The 17,858-nt window shown below is 47.1% G+C and overlaps 1 protein-coding gene and 1 pseudogene across 2 annotated transcripts in view; one reads left to right on the top strand and one right to left on the bottom strand.

Annotated features, from left to right (window-relative positions):
* DPF3 (double PHD fingers 3) overlaps positions 1-17,858 on the top strand; it is a 260,062-nt gene that overhangs the window by 33,966 nt on the left and 208,238 nt on the right. The window lies entirely within an intron of this gene.
* LOC122469284 lies at positions 3,694-5,600 on the bottom strand (annotated as a pseudogene).

Raw genomic sequence — 17,858 nt, 5'->3', positions numbered from 1 at the left:
CTTTTTCATTTTATAATTTTAAACATTTAAAAAGTCACATGCTGGGGGCGCCTGGGTGGCGCAGTCGGTTGAGCGTCCGACTTCAGCCAGGTCACGATCTCGCGGTCCGTGAGTTCGAGCCCCGCGTCAGGCTCTGGGCTGATGGCTCAGAGCCTGGAGCCTGCTTCCGATTCTGTGTCTCCCTCTCTCTCTGCCCCTCCCCCGTTCATGCTCTGTCTCTCTCTGTCCCAAAAAATAAATAAACGTTGAAAAAAAAATTAAAAAAAAAAAGAAAAAAAAAGTCACATGCTGGTTGTAAAAAAATGCATAGAAGAAGTGCATAAAACAAGACAAAAAAGAACAACAACAAAAAAAGACTTCTCTGATTGCCCATTTTGCTCCCTACTGTTAAGGACATGGTTGTTTTTGTTTTGTTTTGTTTTTTGTTTTGTTTTTTGTTTTTTTTGGCATATCCTTCCAGATATTTTCCTTTTTTAAAATTTTTCTTTCTTTCTTTATTAAAATTAAAAAAAAATTTTTAATTTATTTTTGAGAAAGAGAGAGAGAGAGAGAGAGAGCGAGCGAGCATGAGCAGGGGAGGAGCAGAGAGAGAGAGGGAGACACAGAATCCAAAGCAGGCTCCAGGCTCTGGGCTGTCATCACAGAGCCCGATATGGGGCTTGAAATCACGGACCGCAAGATCGTGACCTGAGCCGAAGTCAGATGCTTAACCGACTGAGCCACCCAGGTGCCCCTAATTTTATTTAAATCCAAGTTAGTTAACATATAGTGTAATAATGGTCTCAGGAGTAGAATTTAGTGAGTAATCACTTCCAGATATTTTCTATGGTTTTGAAGGCATATGTATATGTATATATATATCTATGTGTGGCTATGCTAGAGTGGGTGTTAGGTAATTGAATTAAGAAAGAAAAATTCAGTCGTAGGGTAATTTCCTTTATTTCTTTGACTAAATGGTAAATTGAGAGAAAACTCATTCAGACCCTTTAGGAAAATCCTCCCTACAAACATTTAAATATCTCTAATCAGCCTATAATTTGCACATGGCCTGGGCTTTCTTTAGGCAAACAGTGTGTAGTGTGTGGCAAAGAAAGTTAATCTAAATTTTTAACAAAGTGCCAGCCGACCATGGGAATCAGCGTGTAAGGTAGTAACACTGACTGCATGTGGAGAAGAGATTGTGGGGTGTTTTTTTTAATAACGTCTGATCAGTGGCATACAATTTCTCCAGGTATCTCAGAGCAACAGGTTAAAGGTCGAATAAATGTGTAACGTGAGAATGTGTGACGTTTATTGCCAGGCACAGTGACTGGCGGTGATCCTTAAGAGTGTGAGGTGCAGGAAGCTCTGCATGGGTTCTCTTGAGATGGAAAGACTAGCCAGGCAGGGCATCCCCTGTGTTTATACATACTCCCCTCCCCTGTCAAGAAGGGGGGAGGGTGGGGTTACCGAAACAGGCTCACTATGGCAAATTGGATTCCGATTTCGGTTTTTCCTCCTCCCACAGACTTAGTGGTCATTAGGCTGAAGAAGGTCCCATAATCTGAACTCGTTCTCTGGTTCCCCGGACCGGTGCGCACATAGGACTCTGGCTGTGTTTCACTTTGCAGCCTGTTCTGGGATGAAGCAGCAGGAGCCTTGAGGGGCACCCTCCAAAGCAGCTTCTCTGTCGCCTCCTTTGCCCCAGTTCTGTGGGTCCATTCTTCTCCCGCAACTTGACTCTCTCTGGAGAACCGGATCTGGGGCTCGGAGCCCAGTGCTCTGTTTTCTCCTCTGCCCTCCCTTCAACTACCTGCGGCACCTCTTAGCTTCCACATCCTCAAAAGGGATAATGTTCTCCTTGAAAGCGTCTTTTGAGGATTAATTGATGTTTGCTCTATGCTTTGAAGAGAGAATCCTATCAAGTCTCTGCTGTCCTCAAAGCTGGTCCCAGTTCCAGCCGGTGCCAGGCCTGGCCAATCCGGACGCAGCACGAGCAGGCCTCTCATTGGCCGCCTTTCTGGGGCATACCCTTGGGCTGCTCATCTCCCTCAGTAGAAGGGCGACTGCCCACACAGGAGGCACAGACCCTCACGTGGACGTTTTGTACGTTGCGTGTTTTTTGCTTGGAGAAAGGGTATTTGCATCCCTTGGGAAGTTAGTTTGTGGCTGTCTGTGACATTTTCTCATTTGGAAATTGTTCTTTTCTCTTTCTCTCTTTTTAATTTTTATTTATTTTATTAAAAAAATTTTTTTTAACGTTTATTTATTTTTGAGACAGAGAGAGACAGAGCATGAACGGGGGAGGGTCAGAGAGAGGGAGACACAGAATCTGAAACAGCCTCCAGGCTCTGAGCTGTCAGCACAGAGCCCGACGCGGGGCTCGAACTCACAGACCGCGAGATCATGACCTGAGCCGAAGTCGGCCGCTTAACCGACTGAGCCACCCAGGCACCCCTCTCTCTCTTTTTTAAAGCTTTGTAAGTGTAAGAGTAGTTAGAGTCTGCCACCTCTCAAGGAAGTCCCTTTGCCAGGCCATTTATATGGTAATTGTGTGTGATTTGGGGAGGAAAAGGATGTTACCTGCTTCATGATAAGCACTTTCATATCTGTGAATTCTTTTTTTTTTTAAATGTAATACTGTTTATTTAACTTCAAAAACATTTCGGCATTCTAAACATACAGAAAAATAACAGAACGTTGCAAATTGTGTTTAGTATAGAAGGTTCTTTGAACTTTCTTTTTTTTTTTTTAATTTTTTTTTTCAACGTTTATTTATTTTTGGGACAGAGAGAGACAGAGCATGAACGGGGGAGGGGCAGAGAGAGAGGGAGACACAGAGTCGGAAACAGGCTCCAGGCTCTGAGCCATCAGCCCAGAGCCCGACGCGGGGCTCGAACTCACAGACCGCGAGATCGTGACCTGGCTGAAGTCGGACGCTTAACCGACTGCGCCACCCAGGCGCCCCAAAGGTTCTTTGAACTTTCATCGATGCAGTGGCTCTTTGCTTTGCTGACCGTGAAGAGCTCTACAGTTTGTTTCAAAGCAAACAGGTTAAAGCTACCGCACTTAACTAAAAAAGATGCAAACACTTCTCATGCCAGCTGACTGTCTTCCCCCACCGCTGCCCCTTTTCCACAGCTAAGAACGGCAGCAGAACGCTAGGTCACTATATGCAGAAACAAGACAACCTGAAGCTAAACAGATGCCCACTGCAGTGTCCACAGGCCCAGCTTCACAGTGCACGCCCTGAGCTACAGCCCCTCCAAAAGGCATATTCCCCCACAGCCTCAAGCCAAGCAAGGAGCATGAAGACTGTGTCTCAGTGGTTTTGTCCTTTTTTTTTTTTTTTTTTTTTTTTTTTTTACAAACTGTAGATATGTACAGTTGAGAACTCAGGATTTCTAGCCCATAACCATAGAGTTAACACCACCTTACAAATTCAAAGGGGAAAATGCCAGAAACATCTCTAAAAGCCTTGTCACACCAACAGCGAAGTGCACAGAGTGCGGAGAACACGGGAGCCTTCTCATTTTAAAAATGTTTGGCGAGGGGCACCTGGGTGGCTCAGTCGGTTAAGCGGCCGACTTCGGCTCAGGTCATGATCTCGCGGTCCGTGAGTTCGAGCCCCGCGTCGGGCTCTGTGCTGACAGCTCGGAGCCTGGAGCCTGTTTCCGATTCTGTGTCTCCCTCTCTCTCTGCCCCTCCCCTGTTCACGCTCTGTCTCTCTCTGTCTCAAAAATAAATAAATGTTAAAAAAAAATCATAAATAAAAATAAAAATAAAAATGTTTGGACATACGTACAACTCTGATACGTTTCAGGGTGCTCCGGACCCCCATGGCCGCTTCATGTAAACCACTGACAATTTCTAGAGCACTTTGAAGAGACTACAATATGACCGTGACCCAGCTGTGTAATTAAACTTAACGAGGGCAACAGACCCGCCTCGAATAAGAGAGGTGTCAATGACAGTGCTCCCTACTCTAAGGAGACAAAGTTTTTTTTTTTTTTTTATTCCTCCTCTTCCTCCTCCTCCTCCTCCTCCCCTTCCTCCTCATTTTCTTCATCTTCCTCTTCCACCTTTTTCCGGGCAACTTTTGCAGGACGCTTTTGCGCCATCAAACTTTCCTTTAGACTTACACTCAACGACATCCTTCTTGTGCTTCTCCTTTAGCTCCACCGCCTTGTTGTCGTAAGGCTGCTTTTCACTGTCACTTAAGTTATCCCACATCTCATCCAGCTTCGTTGCCACGTCTCCAGCGGAGATACCAGGGTTTGTAGATTTGATCTTGGGGCGGAATTCTGAACAGGACAGGAAGAATCCAGACGGTGGCCTTTTGGGGGCGGTAGGGTCCTTCTTCATCTTGCCTCCCTTAGCTGGTCCATAATCCTTCATTTCCCGATCATAGCGCACTTTATCTGCCTTTGCCATTTCATCAAATTTAGATTTCTCTTTCTCAGACATTGTCTTCCACCTCTCAGGGCACTTCTGGGAAAATTCTGCAAAATTGACAGGGACCTCTGGGTTTTTCTTCTTATGTTCCTCTCTGCACGTCTACACAAAGCCGGCATAAGCAGACATCTTGCCCTGTGGTTTCTTGGGATCACCTTTAGCCATCCTGACCGTATGGTTCGCTAGTCTGGGCAGTGCAAGGCATGATGCACGGCTCTGCGTTCTCCAGCCTCGCCTTAGCTGCCTTCACGAGAGCCGCCTTATCCGCGAATTCTTTATTAAAATTGTTTAATCAAAGAAATGGGAAGCTGCAACCTCCTTATTGGAAGGATCTAGAAATGCAGTGTGAGTTAAGAACCTGAGGGTTCTAGGGAGAAGGTGGTTGAGAAAAAGGAAGAAGGAAGGTTTGTTTTAAGCCCAGAACAAACAGGGAATTCAAACAACGTAAGTCAAAGACACCTTAGTTGTCTTATCATCAAGGAGGACGAGGCTGGAGGGCAAAGCCAGCCAAGCACACTTGGGTCCTCTTCTGTGTCCTCACATGGGCGTCAGGACATGGCAGGGGATTGAGGACTTGCTGCTGACTCTTCCAATGGGGCATTTCAAGGGGAGCCTTCATTTCCTGTCATTCCCCTCTAGCACCTGATCCCCATAAAGTGTCTCAGGCTCTTAGGGGCTTGTTTTAAGCACGGGTCTTTTTAATAGAAACCACTGCTTGCCTGTTTTAAATAATATTTCTGGCTTCTTGCAAAATCGAAGATCTGGCAACCCTGACCCTTCACCCCATCAAGGCAAGCACCAGCCGCTGCTGTCCCCTTTGATGGGGCAGTGGAACAGAACAGACGCTGTCTGGTTCACCGACTGGGGCACATGCTGACTTCTGACCTGTCTGGGAAATTAGTGAGGGGATGGAGTGTTAGTCCAGAAGCATACGCTGAGCACAGACATGTACACACCTATGCACACACTCATCACCAGGATTCAGGCCCAGAGGGGATTACTCCAAGAAAGGTCACCTCTTGGCAGGTTCAGGGTGTATAATCCGCATGACAGATTTGAGAGAAGTTAGTCTTCGTGAGAGGAGAAGAATCAGATGATCATGGCACACAGTGCAAGAGATGCTTGTGTGTGTGGAAAAAAGAAAGGGCTGGGGTGCCTGGGTGGCTCAGTTAAGTGTCTGACTCTTGGTTTTGGCTCAGGTCATGATCTCATAGTTTGTGAGATTGAGCCCTGCGTTGGAGTCTGTGCTGACAACGTGGAGCCTGTTTGAAATTCTCTCTCTCTCTCTCTCTCTCTCTCTCTCTCCCCCTTCCTCCCTCCCTCCCACCCCCCCTCTCTGTGTCCCCTGATCGTATGCTGTCTTTCAAAATAAATAAAACTTAAAAAAAATTGAGAAAAAAGAAAGTGCCTTTCTCTGGCATACCTATGTGTTTGGAGCAGCAGTGTGGAAGAGTGTGGTGACTAGGCAAAAGCAGGGACAACACCTGCTTGAACACCTGTGATGCTCTGGACAGGGCCTGGGGCACCCAGGAGCTTGGTCGGTATGGTCTGATGAGAGCCAGCCATAGATTTGTGGGTGCACTCAACCTGGAAGGATAATTTCAAGACCTGGAAGAATAATTTCTCTTCTTCCTTTCTCAGTGTGCTCATCAGCCGAATGGAGACACTACAACAGGCACTGCCAAATCAAGTGCCTGTAGGGGCCAGGCCTGCTGTGTCAGTGAGTGAAGGGATGTCTGGATGGGAAACGTAGAATAAGGTGTGAAGAAGATGGTGGTGAGCTAGAAGTTCATGCCCATCCAGCGGATGTCCAAATTCAGCCCCAGCTATTTGTCACATGGGAAGGTGATTCCAGTGTCGCCAAGACTCCTCACTTTTTAAAAAAAAAATTTTTTTTTCAACGTTTGTATTTATTTTTGGGACAGAGAGAGACAGAGCATGAACGGGGGAGGGGCAGAGAGAGAGGGAGACACAGAATCGGAAACAGGCTCCAGGCTCCGAGCCATCAGCCCAGAGCCCGACGCGGGGCTCGAACTCCCGGACCGCGAGATCGTGACCTGAGCTGAAGTCGGACGCTTAACCGACTGCGCCACCCAGGCGCCCCAAGACTCCTCACTTTTTAAGAGAGGCTCTAAATCTGAATTTTTTATGTGAACCCTAACAACTTTTGATGTAATGAATTCAATTTTCAAAAAGCAGAGTGCAGCCAAACAAAGCATACTTGGGGGCCATATTTGGCCTGTAGGTCCTAGGTTTGCAACCTCTGGGATGAAGCCTGCTCGGTGTCTCCCTACTTGACTACTGACTCTACTTTGCCGAGCTTGTGGTGTGAGGAGGAGGGAACTGTTGTAGGTGAAGAATGAAAGTGAGGACAGAGTTGGGGTGGAGGTGAGAAGTGAAGCTTGGACCACACCATTACCAGGCTGGGTAGGCAGATCTGCACCTGCTGGCTTCAGTGAGGACTGTTGCAAGGCCAGGCAAGAATTGTGCATGGAAGCAGGTGGGAGGGCCAATCCAGGTGAGGTGGCTGAGGGAAAGGGCATAAGCTGTGGGTGGCAGTGGTAGGGGCGGCAGGGTGTGGAGGTCAAGAGGCAGTGAGGACAGCCCAGGAGAGAGCAAGAAGGAGCTCGGTGGACCAGGGGGCTCAGACTGTTTGCCTTCTGCTCTGTGCTGGCGTGGGGTGGGGGGTGGGGGTGGTGTGTGCAGCTCCTCACCAGCCACGCCCAGGGGAAAAGTGTCACAGCCACACTGGGCGCTCTGTGCATTGCGCATCTATTCAGAAAAGCACGATCCTCGGTCCAGCCTTCCAAACTTGGAACCATAGCTGGGAATATAAGCCTGTCATACATGAAGAGGCAGAGTAGCATGATGGGTGAGAAGAGAATAAGTTTAGGTCTCCTACAACTTGAGTTTGAAGTTGACCTTTGTCATTTGTTAGCCACGTGGCCCGGGCAAGTTAGTGAACTTCTTTTTGAGCCCGGTTTCCTCATTTGGGAACAATAATAGTTCCTGCCTTGTCGGGTTGTCAGGAGGATTAAATGCAAACAAATGCCTTAATGTGTGTGAAGTGCTTAGCATGGGACCTGGCACAAAGTAAGTGCTCAAATTGAGCTTATTATTATTATGAGACAAGCAGTGACCCCAGCTAACTTGTGGTTAAGCACAAAATCCTTCATCTCAGCAGAGAGTCGACAACAGATGCAGTAAAAGTTCACTCCTCCCCTACTGCAAATGCTTCCCTAAACACAGACTCTCTGGCCTGAGCTCCTACTTGCCAGAAAAGCAGGAGATATCGTACCTACCTGGATAAGGGTCATCTACAGAGCTTAGCTAAGTCTGTTTGGGCCCAGTATCACCTGGTTTACATAACGGTGTTTTCACTCATGTAACAAATATTTGTTGAGTAACCACTATGTTCCTAGTGCTAAGAAAGGGTTTTGGGGGTGTTGAGTAGAATAAGATGAGTTGGGCCTTAAGGTACTGAATCTAACATAGAGAGTATGCTGCCGTCACACAGATCTCCAAAGAGAATGGCTAAATAAGACAGAGGTTTATTTCTGTCTTATGTAAACCCTAGGGCAAGCACACCAAACTGGCAAAGTAGGTACATGAAATCATTCACGGACCCTGGTTATTTACTGTTTCGCATCTCTAAGTCTGTGTTTCAGGATGTGGGTAGGTAGGAGGTGATGAAATCCAAGGCCAGCAGCTTGCACTTAAGGAGCTTCCACTCACAACCCATTGGTTGGAGCTTGGTCATGTGGCTGCAAGGGATGCTGGGAAATGTAGTCTGGAGCAGACGGCCATGTGCTTAGGCAAAACTTGGGACTGGAGGTTATTATAAGAAGGCAGAAGGGAGAATGAATACTGGAGGGAAGTTAGCAATGTATGATTCAGGGAGATAGGGAGACAAATGAACGCTCCTAACAGTTAAGTGAATGCTCCTCTCATTAGCATCAGCTGTAATCCTTGAGTCGAAAACTATGTTGTGGCTCTCATTGGAGTTTGGGATTTGAACTCACACTTCTGGTTTAAAATCCCAGTTCTATCAGTTACCACAGCGTTGCGCAGCATTGGTGGTATAGTGGTGAGCATAGCTGCCTTCCATGTACCCCAGGGTTGGTATAAGAATGAAATAAGTCAACCCATGTGATGCTTTTAGGATATGGTCTGAGCCAGAGTCAATGCTCAGGAAGTGTTAAGCTATTACTGCCAGGGAGTGAGAATGTGTCAAGAAGGTCAGTGACTCAAGGATAGCTCGTGGACTGGCTATATCTCTCAGTTTTATAGCTTCCTATAGGCCTCCAGATGCAACCTTGGGCCTTGAACCCTGGCCCTTCTCGTCACTGAGAATGTTAATGAAGACAGACAAGGCTATCTGAATGGGCTGGTGTTTTGAAAAAATAGAATCAGTTTGTGTTGGCCTGGGCTGGACCTAAGAGATGACCTTAGATAGGGTATTTCAAGGTCAGCTTTCTATAGCTTGAGTAAGAGCAGGTGAATTTAGTACATGGTCTACAGACCTCTGTGGGAAGAGTAAGACCCCTTCTTGTTGGGTGTGTCTCCAGGTAAAAAGCTGTAGAAATTATAAATAAATTATAGATAAATAAACAGTGTGCAGTGAGGCCTCACAGGGGCTGGAGAGTCCTTTGCCCTTGAAGAGGACCCTGGTGGCCTGTCTAGAGAAAAGTGGAAAAGCCACCCCCGCCTGGGTTCTGCACTGGCAGGAGTTGGGGTGTCCTCTTACTGGGAGCTGGTGTTCTATGATATGCAGAGGGTATTGTTTTCCATCTCCTGCAGGTGTCATGTGGAGAGAGAACCTTCCTAGCTTCAGAACAAGAGACGTAACTTGCCTTGGCAACTCACACGGTGGGTAGATTTTAGCAGAAAAATAAAGATATCGGACAATGGGTTTCCACCGGTTTTCGGCACTGTCTCATTTTCAGAGGTCCGAGGAGCTTTCATGCTCTTTTCATCCCCAGCTTTTGGAATCAGACCACACACTACTCTGGTAGAAAGTAGCATCTCACAATGGGCACCATTTTTGACTCCCTAAAAGCATCTAATTGACTCCCAGGAAATGGGGTGGACCTAGAGAAGGGAGTACATGTTGGAAGACTCCTAAGTGCTTAGGACCCCACCTGTGCTTGTGGAGAAGCTGGCAGAGGTGGGCCAGCACTGTGAGTGGGGCATCTAAGGTCCTGGGTAGGAGCTAGCCTCACGGGTAAGGAGGCAGGTGGTCATATTCCTCCTGCCTGGCTCTCGTAACCTTAGCTGACCTCTTGGTCTTGACTTCTTGGTGTCATGGAGATCCTACAGCTGGCTAGCCTGGCTCTGTAGGTGGCCATGTCCTGGGGTTTTCACTCACATTTTCTCCAGCTCTGTGAACCTCGTGTCTTCTCTCTCATCAGTTCCCAACTGGGCCTTCACTCTTCTTACCACTGGGATCGATCTTTTATTCTTCTTTCCTTAAGGAAAGCTTGTTAATAAGGTGGGGACGATAGTGAGAGCTGATTAAACCAGGGTCTCTAGTTCTGGAGGCCTCAGCTGAAACTGTGATGTCATCTCTGCATGAGATTATATACGTAATCACCAGGATGTACATCACAAGGGATCACATGTATCTTCTGTGCCTAGATCATACCATCCGTGGCATCCGGCACTACGAATTTATATTAAGAGTAGTAAATCCTGTAATTCTTTTGAGATCATAGTAATTTTACATCATATTTGGGTTTGTGTGTGCATGTGCGGGAAAAGTGTGAATTTTGAAGTGTGCATGTTTAAAATGTGCCATACATGGGGCGCCTGGGTGGCTCAGTCGGTTAAGTGTCCGACTTCAGCTCAGGTCACGATCTCGTGGTCCATGAGTTTGAGCCCTGCGTCGGGCTCTGGGCTGATGGCTCAGAGCCTGGAGCCTGCTTCCGATTCTGTGTCTCCCTCTCTCTCTGTCCCTCCCCCATTCATGCTCTGTCTCTCTCTCTGTCTCAAAAATAAATAAACGTTAAAATGTGCCATACATGTTGTAGTCCTGCCTTGAATTTCTTATTTATTTATTTATTTATTTATTTATTTATTTATTTATGTTTTTTAAAAATTAATTTATTTTTGAGACAGAGAGAGACAGAGCATGAGCAGTGGAGGGGCAGAGAGAGAGAGGGAGACACAGAATCCGAAGCAGGCTCCAGGCTCTGAGCGGTCAGCACAGAACCTGACGCAGGGCTCCAACTCATGAACCACGAGATTGTGACCTGACCGAAGTTGGACGGTTAACTGACTGAGCCACCCAGGCACCCCTCCTCATTTTTTTTTTAATGTTTATTTATTTTTGAGTTTTGAGAGGGACAGAGAGACAGAGCATGATCAGAGAGGGGGCAGAGAGAGAGACACACACAGAATCTGAAGCAGGCTCCAGGCTCTGAGCTGTCAGCACAGAGCCCGACGTGGGGCTGGAACCCACGAAAAGTGAGATCATGACCCGAGCCGAAGTTGGACGCCCAACCAACTGAGCCACCGAGGCGCCCCGAATTTCTTCATTTTTTAATCACCTGGGTACCTGGCGGGGGGAGTCTCTCTTCCTCTGAGAGGCCCTGTATGTATGCCTGCTAGATCAGGGGTGAACAACCCTTTTTACACAAGAGGGCAGTTCAGGAAAAATAAACAAATGTGCTTACAGGTCTTCTTTGCCTCTTAATCAACTTGATGAAAGCTTTATTGAGTCTCAGGACTCAGGGGTGGGTGGGGCATCAAGGAATGTGTATTCTTACAACTTACTCTAATGGGTAGCATAGTATCAGTGAGAAAAAGGACACTGCTTTGGGAGTCCTTGAAAACTAAATATCCAGGTGTTTGGAGACAGTTTTCCAACTTTTCATTGTGAAATTAAATGGCTAGATGCCTGTGTGATCCTTGTCACTGCCTGGACTAACTCCATAACCCTCGGACTAGTGTTTTCTGTATCTCAGTATCTCTCTTGCTCGGCACAGTGCACAGTAGGGGCTTAATAAGTGCTTATTAGGAAGCAATAGGGTATGATGGTTAAGAACACCGACTTTCGATAGACTGCCTACTTCTGTCACTTACTAGCTGTGTGACTTTTGGCAAGTTTCTTAACCTCTCCGGGCCTCAGTCTCAGTCTGTAAGTTGGGAATTACATAAACCTCTACCTCACAGATGGGGACTGAATGAATTAATACATGTGAGCACTTCTAGCAATGCCTAGCCTATATAAACCCGCTTAAGTGTTAGCCATTGTTACAAATATTGTTATTGAGCTGAGAAGAGACCCAAGTTTGCCTGTGGTGCTAGAGCTTTATAGAGCATCTCTTTCCATCTCTAGCTTCCGCTTCCTTCCCATTGATGGGATTTTCACTCTAGTCTCTGTGAAAATAGATTCGATTTCCATATAAAATAACTAGGCCTTTTCCCTCATTCCAAACTTTTTTTTTTTTTTTAAGGGCAGAAAAGCGAAAACCAAAACCCTGAGTATTTTTGAAGCAAATGTGGGTCCATCTGTAACAGCGCATTGGATTAATAACCTGAGTGGAGGCTGCACGTCTAGATTTGGTGAAACTGCTCTTTTCCAAAGAAAGTGCCAGGTTCTCCGTTCGCCTTTCATCTCCTCTCACAGAATGCCCGTCTTGCACACTCAGCTAATCTGTCTGGTTTTCGCATCGACAGGAGAGCTCCCGGGAACGATACACGCCAGATACGATCTGGCTCCAGGAGCCTTGTCTGCCTGATTACTTTATTCATAATCACCTTTAAGTTTTGCTCATTGACTGATTTTTTTTAAAGTTTTAAATATTGAAGTGTAGCGTATGCAGAGGAAGGTGGACGGTGTGTTCAGCCGAATACATTTCAACAAGTTGAATTTCTTTGTGTCCTCAACACCCAGATTAAGAAACAACAGGACAGAAGCCCAGCTGTGCCCCTTCCAGTTACAACCTCACCCCTTACCCAGCCCCGCCAAGGGTAACTATCCCAGCTCTAACCCCATCGGATGGAATCTTCTACTATGTCCGCTTCTGCGTCTGGATTTCCCCCTTCAACACTGTGAGATTCGTCCATAGTGTTGACTGTAGTATTAGGCTGTTTGTTCTTAGTGCTGTGTAGTCCTTCAGGTAAATAGACCATTTCTTTGCCTCTTCTACCCTTTTTTAAAACATTTTTTAAACGTTTATTTATTTTTGAGAGACAGAGTGTGAGCGGGGGAGGGGCAGAGAGAGGAGGATACACAGCATCTGAAGCAGGCTCCAGGCTCTGAGCTGTGACGTGGGGCTTGAACCCGTGAACCGTGATCGCGAGCTCATGACCTGAGTCGAAGTCGGACACATAGCCGACTGAGCCACCCAGGCGCCCCATGCCTGTTCTACTTTTGAGGGACACATGGCAGTCCCTAGTTGGAGACTTCTATGAATTTCACGGTGAGGAATATGCTGGCACATGTCTTTTGGGGGCCTGAAGTGCACACACCTGCCGGTGGGACCTCCAGGTCAGAGGGTGGGTGTGTATTCAGGAAATGCTGCCACACGCTCTTCCGGGGAAGGGGTGCCAATCCTCTGCTTGATTTTGATGAAGAAAATGATTCCATATTCACATCTGATTTGGGTTTTAAGGCAGAATAACACTGTACTCATTCTGTCATTTTGCCATTCCTGTATTTCTCCCTTCTCATGCGTGTGGACTGTGTGGTCACTGGGCAAATTCACTTGAGTTGCTGGAACTGCCTCTTTTGGGGAGCCTCTTGAAATGCTACCGGAGTAGTGCTACCTGAAATGGAAGGTTTAGGACTTCTCCCCCACCCCCCAAAATGTCTGCTTTATTTTCAAGAACAGCAAATACTAACTGCCACATCCTTTGCAAAAAAGAATCATCTCCTACCCTCCCAATACTCCTCACACCCTTTATTGAATGAGATGTAGAGTTTAGGGAAGTTTTGAGTGAATATCAAACATCAGTGAGATTACTGATTTCCCAAAATTTGCTCGCTGGGTCGTTCCTCCCATAACTTCAATTACAGTTGCCCTTCTTTGGAATTCGACAAAGCTGGGCAAATAGAGAGTCAAAAGTCCCTTGGTCTAGCTCTGACTTCTGTTTGTAAACAGCCACGGTGCAAGGTGCTTCAGCAACGCAGAGGGACAGGAGGCCTTCCCGTCCAGCCCCCGAAACCTTATAAATAGGGACCTCTGAATCTTAGTGGGAATTCAAAAATTTTTTAAAATGTTTATATTTATTTTTGAGACAGAGAGAGACAGAGCATGAGCAGGGGAGGGGCAGAGAGAGAGAAGGAGACACAGAATCCGAAGCAGGCTCCAGGCTCTGAGCTGTCAGCACAGAGCCTGACGTAGGGCTCGAACCCATAAATGGTGAGATCATGACCTGAGCCGAAGTCGGATGCTCAACCAACTGAGCCACCCAGGCACCCCTGAATCTTAGAGGGAATTTAATCAAATCTGTTCGTTTTGGCTTGCCCTCCCTTCTGTGACCCCCAAACAACAAGCTAGAAACAACATCCCATAGAATAACACCAAAAATATTACTTCACACACCACTTCCTCATAAAAATCACTCACAAAAGTGCTCTCAGATCCTGTAGCACCAGGCTGTTATTATTTTATTTTACAGATGGGAAAATTAAAATCTGCAGAGTTGACTTGACACTGTAGAATCCTGGAAGAACTGGTGGTTGGAGGCCAGTTCCTTGCCTGGGATATGCCCTTCTAGAAGCAGGGGGTCTTTGCGAAGAGGAGTTTTAAGGATGAGTGGCTACATTGGGAGCTCATCATGAGGTCCTTTTGATGGGTGACTTTCACATCCTGGAGCTTGGTATTTTGTCTGGTTAGAAAGTGGTCTTCGAGGGGCACCTGAGTGGCTCAGTGGGTTAAGCATCTGATTTTGGTTTTTTGTCATGATCTCACGGTTCATGAGTTTGAGCCCCACGTCAAGCTCTGTGGTGACAGCTTGGAGTCTGGAGCCTGCTTTGGATTCTGTGTCTCCCTCTCTCTCTAGCCCTCACTGCTCACACTCTGTTTCTATCTCTCTCTCTCAAAAATAAATAAACATGAACAAACAATTTAAAAAAAGAAAGTGGTTTTTGGTGAGGATGGATGTACAAGGAATCCATTACTGGCTTGTTAGTAGCAGCCAAGAATTGAAACTCAATGAGTGCCTATGTCAGTAGGGAAATGGCCCAGTAGCTATGGTACCTTCACACCTTGGATCATTACAGAACCATTAAAAGATTTTGGGAAAGTATGGCAGAATAGATAAAGGGGAGAAGAATGTATATGATCTATAATTCTATTTTTTTAAACAAACAATAACCACCCCCCCTCAACCCACTATGAGTGTGTGTGTGTGTGTGTGTGTGTGTGTGTGTGTGTCTGAAGTTACATAAGTCTGGGGAAAAATGCAGAAGGACACACTAAAATGTTAACATGGGCTACCCGGGGAAAGCGGGCTGAGGATGGGGGGTGCTGATGTGGGAGAACAACGTATAGCAAAATGACATGTGATAAAATGCCATTTGAATACATTATAGATGCATGTATATGTATACAAATGCATAAAAGGTACATGCAAAAATTTACAAGTCAAACAAAAGAGTTGCTCTAGTAAGAACAGGGCTGTGAACCCTATATGGGTCAGTTAGCTTGGCAAGGGCCGGAGCTCCGTTCTGTGGCTGAAGGCTTTACCCCCAGGCCAGTTGTGTTGAAAGTGAAGGACCTTGGTCAGAAGAGGATCCAAGAACATGTGTGGGAGTCTGAGCACAGACACACTGCTGCCTTTGGTAAATCGGTAATCATAGCTACCGTCTTGATGTGCTTAGAATGTACTGGCATTTTCATACTTTCTTGAAGTTAGGTATTTTTCATCCCCATTTCAAGATGAGGACACCTGAGGGGCAGGCAGCTGAAGGCCGCATCGTGAGTGGGTGTTGCTGAGGTTTAAGCCCAGCTCTGATTCCAGAACTTCTGCTTTTCAGATTCCCTTGCAGCTTGGGGTTTAGTGGGGGTGATCAGGCTGGCTTGCTTTTTTTTTTTTTTTAATTTTTTTTTTTTCAACGTTTATTTATTTTTGGGACAGAGAGAGACAGAGCATGAACGGGCGAGGGGCAGAGAGAGAGGGAGACACAGAATCGGAAACAGGCTCCAGGCTCTGAGCCATCAGCCCAGAGCCCGACGTGGGGCTCGAACTCCTGGACCGCGAGATCGTGACCTGGCTGAAGTCGGACGCTTAACCGACTGCGCCACCCAGGCGCCCCCAGGCTGGCCTGCTTTGATCCACTCTGAGATTTCTGTGAGGTCCTCTCTCGTAGGGGTGGGTCCTAAAATGTAGCTTTTGCTGTTAAAACCAACCAAGCCACGGTCTAGTGAATGTTTCCTGTGCGTTCTCGTTGGCCTGGTTTTGGATGGCAAGGCTTCATAACCTGGGTGAGGGAGAGTAGCCTGTTCGGGCCTCTGTTCCCAAGGGAGCAGGGCTGCATGGAAAAGTAGGGCATGTGGACACCTACCTCAGGACAGGTGAAAGGCAGACTGACTTGTTAAAAAGGAGGATAGTTTCACCACTTCTGACATCTGGCCCCTGAACAGTCTCGGCGGCCAGTTTGGGAGCAAAGATTCGGGCTTTCGTGGGTAATCTCTCTCCTGCCTCTCCTTGCCATCCCCCCCCACCCCCCCGGCCCCACTAAACACACAAAAAACTAACAGTTGTGGCTGGTTTGGCGGCCCGGTAGTGTGACTTCCACCCAAAGCGCCGAGGGCTTGTGCTGTTGCCAAGGTGCCCCCAAATGAGTATTTAAGATAAAAATCTCATCTCTGCCAATGGATGTCACCTGTGACTCCCTTCTCTTTTCTTGGCCTTGGTTTCCTCATTCACAAAATGGGGATCGGATTTTTCTCTTGCTTCTGATTAAACGAATAGGTGCTTCTGGTTAAACGATCAGAAGCACGTTGTGTATTTAGAAAGACAACACCAGTTCTGTGTGTTGGGTTTTGGCTGCAGACCACGGCGCTGCTGATACCAATAGTCATTGCCATTTTTATGGAACAAGTCTGGATATTTCTAGTGCAGCAGGACCGCTGTTTTCTACAGGGTGCTGTGTCTTCACAGTGACGTCTGTGACTTCCAGGAGCAGGGCCATGGCATAAAGGTGAACTTGGCCGCAGAGGGTGAGCAGGCCGCAGGGAAGGCCTTCCCTGGGCCCTCCTGCCCACGGTCTGAGGCAGGTGGCTGCCATTCCTCTGGTGAGGTTGCAGCAGCTGGAACTGGAGACACCGCCCTCTGCCTTCCTTCCCTGTCTGCGGTAGCCCCGCAGGGCCTGGGAGGGGAAGACAGAATGAGGAGGAAGCAGGCGGCGGGCTGTTGCCTTCACCTGAGGATTCGGGGCAAGGCCTGCCCATGCCCGCACTTTCACTCTCTGCCCACAGGTTGTAGACTGAGCCTCATGGCCAAGGACAAATAGTCTGGTCTTTCAGAGCCACAGTTTTCCTCTATTTAGTGGAGCAAAATCCTTTTGAATGAGCCTGTGTAGATGTCGTGATTGTGAACAGTGATCTTGTTACTATTTCTTAAAGGCTGGGACTGGGCCTCCAGTACCCAGCACGGAGCCTGGTGCACAGTCGGAACCCAGAGGAATGCTTTCCGTTGACATAGAGCTCCTGGAGATACATGGCTGGACGGTGCGAGATGTTACTATTGAGGAAATAATTTTCTCCCTTCCTTTGCTTTCCTCTGTGCATGATATAGTGTGGGATTTGTGCACCTTTTCCTCTATCCTTATTCTTCTTTGCATTTGTTTTACTTACGAAGTGATTTTCTTCTGACAAATTAAATACAGCTGATAGGACCTAACCATATGTCCCTCTCCCTCTCCAGTTTGCAGTTTTGAGTGAAGAAGGTAAAATACTATGCCCTGCTTACTTCTGCTTAAAGTATAGGGATAGACTAACCTGCATCCTGGAAGCTGCTCCCAGCGTTTTTTTCCCCATCAGGACTATGTGGCGTTGCCTGAGGTCCCCAGACAGAGTGGTTTCCCTGGGTCTAGATAGCATGAGGACTGGAGTTGGGCTCCCAGTGGGCTCCCAGGCACTGGAGAGTAGGGTATCCTTTGGAGAAAAGGGGGAAAAAATCCACGCAAATGGAATGATAAAGGAATGACATCACGGTAGGCATAGCAACGGCAGGGTAATCATAATCTCCACACAAGGTGGTCAGAACCCCAAGGGAAAGCCTAGTTTCATTGTGTTCCTTTTCCCATCGGAGAGGCAGGAGCAGGGAGGCGTGGAGGAGGGGTTGCTTATCCAATGGCTAGAGCAGTCCCAAGGTTTTGCTGTTCACTCCAGATCTGCTTCCCCGCTCTGACAGTCTCTCTGGAGTAGGGGTGTGCCCCCTTGAAGCATTTGCATTCTGTTACCTTGTTA

This window comes from Prionailurus bengalensis, chromosome B3 (genome assembly GCF_016509475.1).
Source record: "Prionailurus bengalensis isolate Pbe53 chromosome B3, Fcat_Pben_1.1_paternal_pri, whole genome shotgun sequence".
Lineage (NCBI taxonomy): Eukaryota > Metazoa > Chordata > Mammalia > Carnivora > Felidae > Prionailurus > Prionailurus bengalensis.
The sequence above is the reverse complement of the archived record's forward strand: the minus strand, read 5'-3'. Positions and strand labels throughout refer to the sequence as shown.